General features: G+C 36.5%; 1 pseudogene; it reads right to left on the reverse strand.

The window, feature by feature from the left end:
* Positions 1–237: 237 nt before the first annotated feature.
* Positions 238–996, reverse strand: LOC100337136 (large ribosomal subunit protein uL16; annotated as a pseudogene).
* Between the last annotated feature and the right edge of the window lie 6,715 nt (positions 997–7,711).

Here is a 7,711-nt window from a genome sequence, read left to right on the forward strand (position 1 = left end):
GAATCATTCATTTAACATCTGAAGTTTTTCCTAAAGCTGTAGATAACACTATAATCCAATAATCCAGATTTCATGAATATAGTTAATATACTGCATGATATTTCAAACTTCTTGATAAATTTCTTTTGTAAGCATCATTTAAACATGTATTGACATGTAGCTTAATATTTATAGGCTGAAGTTATATCCATTGAAATTTGATATATTTGAATTTATAACTTAATTTTATTTATTTATTTATTTATTTATTTTTTGACAGGAAATAGCATTTATTGGTGAGCGTGATTAAGGAGGGGACAGCACTGATGCTCATGAGTGCAGGGCCCGCCATTTGTCCAGAGGACCACGATTAGGGATGTATTTGACCCCACAGCCGTCTGGGATGAGTCGCTTTTCTGCCACCATGTTCTCAAATTCATCCGCGTTGAACTTGGTAAATCCCCACTTCTTAGAGATGTGGATCTTCTGGCGGCCAGGGAACTTGAACTTGGCCCGGCGGAGGGCTTCAATCACATGTTCCTTGTTCTGCAGCTTGGTGCGGATGGACATTATGACCTGGCCAATGTGGACCCTGGCCACTGTGCCCTGGGGCTTTCCAAAGGCACCGCGCATACCTGTCTGGAGTCTATCAGCTCCAGCGCAAGACAACATCTTGTTGATGCGGATGACATGGAAGGGGTGGAGCCGCACTCGGATGTGAAAACCATCTTTGCCACAACTTTTCACCATGTACTTGTTGGCACAAATACGGGCAGCCTCCAGGGCTTCAGAGGAGAGCTGCTCATACTCATCTGACACCATGTGGCCACAGAGTGGGAACTCATCCACTTTGGCCTTCTTACGCCCCAAGTCGAAGATGCGAATCTTAGCATCAGGGACACCTCGGCAGAAGCGAGACTTTGGGTACGGCTTGTTCTTACAATACCGGTAACACCGGGCAGGGCGGCGGCCCATGGCGACACCAGGATCTTCAGTGGCGTGCCAAAGGGAAAGAGCTATAACTTAATTTTAAAAAGCAGCTTTTTTTGATAGGTTTGGATATATACATCACAACACTAGGGCTTCAATTTGAACATTTAATCTATAATTTATAAACATTTATAAATATTGTACTTGAAAGGAAAAATAGTCTCTTTTTTTCCTTTGTGAATAGATGTTATTTTGAATCACAAGTTCAACATATCTCTCAGGATTCTACCTCAAAACTATGTAGAAAATGCTTGCCTTTCTTGGAAATATACTTGAATTAATTCCAGCTGAATATTTTAGATATGACTTATTTTGAAAATATGTAACACTTGGATAGTATAGGCAGTACTTCGTTATGAATCTTTGTCAAAATATGACATATTTTGCAAATAAAATCAAGCAGTAAAGAATTAAGGGATAACTAAATGATGAGGATAATAAAAATCTAAAGTGTAAATTATAAAATTATTGTTTATTCAGTGATTTGAATAATGTGGTAAATGCTAATGCGTATTCTCAAATTTACCAGTAAGTATAATTAAATGCAATATTATTTAAGCTTATGTATCCTTTTGAAATCTGGTAGTTTTGCCACCGTTTGTATGGAGGTTTAGATAACCTGAATGGTTTTCACATAATGTCAAAAGTTTAAAGCAGACAAAAATAAACCAAGAAATTTTAGAAATAGCCATTTCTAGTGGTCTTATCACCTAAGATGAATTAAATAGCAACTGATACACACATGAGTTAAAAATTAGTGCATGGAAGGAAGACCTGAAGGAATTACACAGTAAGACACTGAGTGACAAGGATAGAAAATATAAAATACAAGATAGAAAATATAAAAGAGAGACTAAAATATAGATAGAATAAATAGGTCTGTCATAATTGAGGAAAAGAGAGACTGTAAAAGACAGTATTAAAGAAACAATAGCAGACCATTTTCTGAAAACAGTCAAAAAACATTTCACTAATACAGAAAGCTCAAAGTTTAAAAAGAAAGGTAAATAAAAGTAAACCCACATCCACAATAATGTAGTGATATTTCAGCACACCACAGACAAAGAGAATATCTCAAATACAGTGGAAGGTAAAAACAGATTACCTACTGAGGAATGATAATTACATTAACATAAGATCATTTTTAAAACAATGGATACTACTATGGAAAAGAACAATAACTTTAAAAATCCTGAGCGAAAGTAATTCTCAGCTTGTTTTTTCTGTCTTTGCTAATAGTTTAACTTTCAAGAATGAGGGTCAAGACTTTTTTTTTTTTAAACAAACAAAAGCTTAGAGAAGTTACCAGCACAGAGATTCATAAAGGGGATTAAAAAAAAAAAAAAACAAAGAACTTCAAGAAGAAAAGTGAACCCAGAAAAAAGTCCTACATGCAGGAAGAAATGATGGGCAAAGACACTGGCAACCATGTAGATGAATGTGAAGTAACTTTGTCCCTATAATGTAATGAGGATGCAGCACAGTAAAAGTATATCTTGCAGATCTCTAATACAGAGGAGCTTAATTGACTGAGAGCTCTGGTTTCTACATTCTGAAATCCATCACCCAAGCTCACTTTTCCCATGCACTTTTCCCAACCAATTACAGTGCACAGAGATACTAAGGCAAGCCTGTTCCTGGGAAATACAGGATTCCTTTCAAAAGGATCTTTCACTTGAAGACTCCTACAGCACTTAGAATGCCACAGCCCAAACAACTTCCCCTTTCTCCTTTGTTTAGGGTAATACTTGCTTTAGGGCCTGGCTTTTCCAGCCTCTCTCCACTTTTTCCAAGAGAGGTTTCCCTTAATAAAATCCTCACTCATTTAATCCTGCTTCTTGAGGATTTGAACTAACACAATAATATTGTCTAATTTGTTGGGTTAACAACAAAGTCAGTTAAGCCGAGAAAAAAATAAACAGACATGAGTCATGTATAGAACAAATGCAAAATGATAGATATAAATTTAAGCATATCCATACACTACCCAAAGTAAGTGGATTAAACTTTTTATCAAAAAGCAAAGGTTGTCAAACCTGATGGCAAAAATTAAATTATATGCCTTCTGAAAGGTACATTTTATTATTTTTATTATTTTATCTTTCCATTTTTTCTATTTTCTTGAAAGGAAGTTACCACATAAATAGCGATGTGTAAGCCATGGATTCATTTCCAAAATAAATAAGATTTCATAGAAGACTGACTTTTAATATGTGTGATTCTAAGAAAACATAGGTTAACACTATTAAACGGGTACTTTTACTTTCATAAAAAGCAATATTCAAATTATGTACCTTTTAGCAACCTGTTGTTTTTTTCAGCCATTTATCCTTTTTTTTAATCGTTTTTAATATTATTTTTAATTTTTTATGCAATTTAAAAATTTACTTTACATTTACAGTTATTACAAAATATTGGCTAGATTCCCCATGTTGTACAAAGCATCCTTGAGTCTGTCTTATACCCAGTAGCTTGCACTCTCCATTCCCTTACCTGTATATTGCTCCTCCTTCCCCTCCCCATGGCAACCACTAGTTTGTTTTTATATCTGTGAGTCTGCTTCTTTTTTGTTAAACTCATGAGTTTGTTGTATTTTTTAGATTTCATATGTAAATAATATCATACAGTATTTGTCTTTTTCTGTCTGACTTATTTCACTTTAGCATAATACCCTCCAAGTCCATCCACATTGCTGCAAATGACAAAATTTCGTTCTCTTTTTATGGCTAATAGTATTCCACGGTGTATATATACCACACAAAATACATTTTAGATGAAAAGATATACACATATTGAAAACAAAATGATGCAGAATATATACAATGTAAACATGAAGCATATGAGAACTAGAATTGCTGTAGTCATACTGGATAAATAAAATTTAATTTAAGGAATATTTCTAGAGACAAAGAGGGACATTTCATAATGTTAAAAAAGTCATTACATTAGATGGATATAACAATTAAAAATTAATATGTATCTGACAATAGAGTGCTTGAGAGTACATGAAGCCAAAAGCCAGCTTAAAGAAGAAATAAGCAGTTCAGCAGTTATATGTACACCTATCTCTTCCCTGATATCTCAGTTGGTAAAGAATCCACCTGCAATGCAGGAGACACTGGTTTGATTCCTGGTCGGGAAGATTCCCTGAAGAAGGGATAGGCTACCCACTCCAGTATTCTTGGGCTTCCCTTGTGTCTCAGCTGGTAAAGAACCTGCCTGTAATATGGGAGACCTGGGTTTGATCCCTATAATTTTAAAATGTAAAATAATTTTAAATTATTGTCACTATAATTTTAAAATATAAAATCTTTTTTCTTATTTTGTTCAGATTTTTAAAATATAAAGTAATTAAGCTATTCTAAATAAGTTTAAATTCACCCTCTTCAATCTCTTCTCCTTTTTTCCCTCCTCAGAGACAACCTCTATGAAGAATTTAGGTTCATAATTTTCCTACATGTGCATGTGGCCTGAAACCTAAGCCTAATTTTTTAGTGCATGTAAATATCATACTGTACACATCTTTTTGCAGCCATTTATTTTACTTAAATTATCCCCTATGCTATTATATATAGATCAATTTCATTCATATAACAGCACTGAATAAATATATTTTCTTTGTCTACTGATGAAAAAATAACCCTCTTCATTAAATAAGTGTTACCAAGTAAAACTTAGAGAAGCTTTAGCAAAATGATTGCTTATGTTTTTGAAAAGGCACTCTAATCTCCTTTCAAACATATCTTTCAAGCATATCTTTTAAATAACCTTTTGAAGATTGCTGACATGTGATGAAAACGTCTGCTGTCCCCTCCTTGTGGAATATTAGGAGATCTACCTGTATGTCACAAAGCTTCTGAGAACCCAAGAAAAGTTTTGGACAGGTTTTTTAAGGAAGTTTAATGCCATTCTTTGTAAATGATAAAGTTTTATTTAAAATTCTTAATCTGTGGTTCTTTTTGTCCAACATTATTCTGTGGTCAATTAACATTACATTTCCCCCAGCACTTTGCTATTACAAAAATGATGCATAGTGCATATTTTTTCATTTTATTATTTTTTTAACTTTACAATATTGTATTGGTTTTGCTATATATCAACATGAATCCGCCACAGGTATACACGTGTTCCCCATCCTGAACCCTCCTCCCTCCTCCCTCCCCGTATGTATGGCTGAGGTGAGTCCTGATTGCTGCGTGTGGGCTTTCTCTAGTTGTGGCCAGTGGAGACTCCTCTCTAGTTGCAGTGCGCAGGCTTGCTTCTTGCTGCGGTGGCTTTGCTAGTTGCTGAGCATGGGCTCTAGGGTACGCAGGCTTCAGTAGTTACAGCACACAGGCTTAGTTGCCCTGAAGCATGTGGAATCTTCCCAGACCAATCACTGAATCTGTGTCCCTGAAGTAGCAGGTGGATTCTTAACTGCTGGACCACCAGGAAGTCACATAGTGCATATTTTTATGTCTCTTTGGACAGAGTTTTTGTGTAAGAAACCGAAAGTTTCTATAGAAAAAATACTTAGAAGGTGAATGTTGGGTTAGAAGTATTTTGGGGTTCCTCTAAATACTGCCAAATTGTTCAACTATTGTGTCTGTTCTAGTTTGTCCTATTTTCTATATAAGATTTCCATTTCCTCAACACTCTTGTCAGCAGCTGGTATTGGCAAACATTTAATCTGGTTGTTGAAAGTGGTATCTTTGCTGCTTTCATTTACATTTTACATGGTTATTTGTGATATTATTCTCTTTTCTGTTGGAGAAGGAAATGGCAACCCACTCCAGTATTCTTACCTGGAGAATCCCATGGACGGAGGAGCCTGATAGGCTATAGTCCACGGGGTCGCAAAGAGTTGGACACGACTGAGTGACTTTTTACTTTACTTTACTCTCTTTTCTGTACCCTTAATCTGCATCAGTTCAGTTCAGTTCAGTTGCTCAGTCGTGTCCAAATCTTTGCGATCCCATGAATCGCAGCACGCCAGGCCTCCCTGTCCAACACCAACTCCCGGAGTTCACTGAGACTCACGTCCATCGAGTCAGTGATGCCATCCAGCCATCTCATGCTCTGTCATCCCCTTCTCCTCCTGCCCCCAATCCCTCCCAGCATCAGAGTCTTTTCCAATGAGTCAACTCTTCGCATGAGGTGGCCAAAGTACTGGAGTTTCAGCTTCAGCATCATTCCCTCCAAAGAAATCCCAGGGCTGATCTCCTTCAGAATGGACTGGTTGGATCTCCTCGCAGTCCAAGGGACTCTCAAGAGTCTTCTCCAACACCACAGTTCAAAAGCATCAATTCTTCGGCACTCAGCCTTCTTCACAGTCCAACTCTCACATCTATACATGACCAGGAAAAACCATAGCCTTGACTAGACGGATCTTTGTTGGCAAAGTAATGTCTCTGCTTTTGAATATGCTATGTCGGTTGGACATAACTTTCCTTCCAAGGAGTAAGCGTCTTTTAATTTCATGGCTGCAGCCACCATCTGCAGTGATTTTTGAGCTCAGTCACATGAATAACACACTATTTCAATTTCTTTAACTTTAAATAACTTAAATAATACATTTTGATATTAGTAGAAGTCTATGTTTTTTCTATCATGCAACACTGCCTTGATATCCTACTTTTTACTTTTACTTAGCTCTTTCCAGTGTCTTTGTAAAATCTTTTAAGCTTCTGATGGTGAAGGAATGTTTATTAGGCCCCATCTGTATACTGTATATGGGTTCATTTCTGTTACAGCTTTCTTAGCACTTACTAGGGTGTGATACATATAGCAGGTAAATGAATGAATGGATAAACTAGCAGATCTCTGCCTCAGTCTGTCAATGGGTGAGTGAAAGATCTCATTAGGCATGGCCTTATTTGATGCAGTAACTCATACCATCTATTTCACCAACACGTGGCATCTACAATAATAGGTCCTCTGTTAGCTTTATCAGAGTTCCTGGGAGTAGTGCTATTAAAGCTGGCCCCTGCTTTAGTTTCTAGAACATTATTCCACTGGGTCTTCCTGCCCAGAGTCAAGAGAGTATCACTGATGAGCTAGGACAGTAGGGCACCATCTCTGAGTGATACATAGAGCCGGGTATGTGCTCCTTGTACCTTGCCTAATGAACGCAGTTAAAAATGAATAATAATAGTGATAGGAGTGTAGAGAAAGCTAGACTCAGAAGCAATAACAATAAATGACAATATTTATTATAATAGTGTTATCATTTACCTTGCTCTTTTTTTTTTACTAGGGAATTTAATCTTTTAGCCTTGAGCATTATCTTTTTTTAACTGCTGAAATGATTTGCCCAAGGATACACAAATGAACCAGTAACTCAATTTTAATGAAACGCAGATCCGTCTACAAATCCTGACCTTCAGAGTTTCTCCAGTTCCAAACCCCACTTGGAAAGGTACAGCATGCTTTATATAGCTAATTTAAATAGTGGTAAATAGCCCTGAATTTGATACATCAAATTTCTTCATCTTTTTAATCATGACGGCCATGTGGCATCACTAGGGCTTTCAAAATACTACAAGGACTCAATGATTACACCTACATAATTCTAGAAGTTTATAGCTCTTTGTTATATGTTTTACTCTTGCTCCCAAGTCTACTTTGTGGGAAAAGGAAGTTCTGGGTGGATTTACTTCTTGATATCTTCTTTTATTAATAATATCTATGGTGAGCTGGAGGCAGAGTTGTTCTAACCTAATCAAATCAGTTCAGTTCAGTTGCTCAGTCATGTCTGATTCTT

Source organism: Bos taurus, chromosome 1, assembly GCF_002263795.3.
Source record: "Bos taurus isolate L1 Dominette 01449 registration number 42190680 breed Hereford chromosome 1, ARS-UCD2.0, whole genome shotgun sequence".
NCBI lineage: Eukaryota > Metazoa > Chordata > Mammalia > Artiodactyla > Bovidae > Bos > Bos taurus.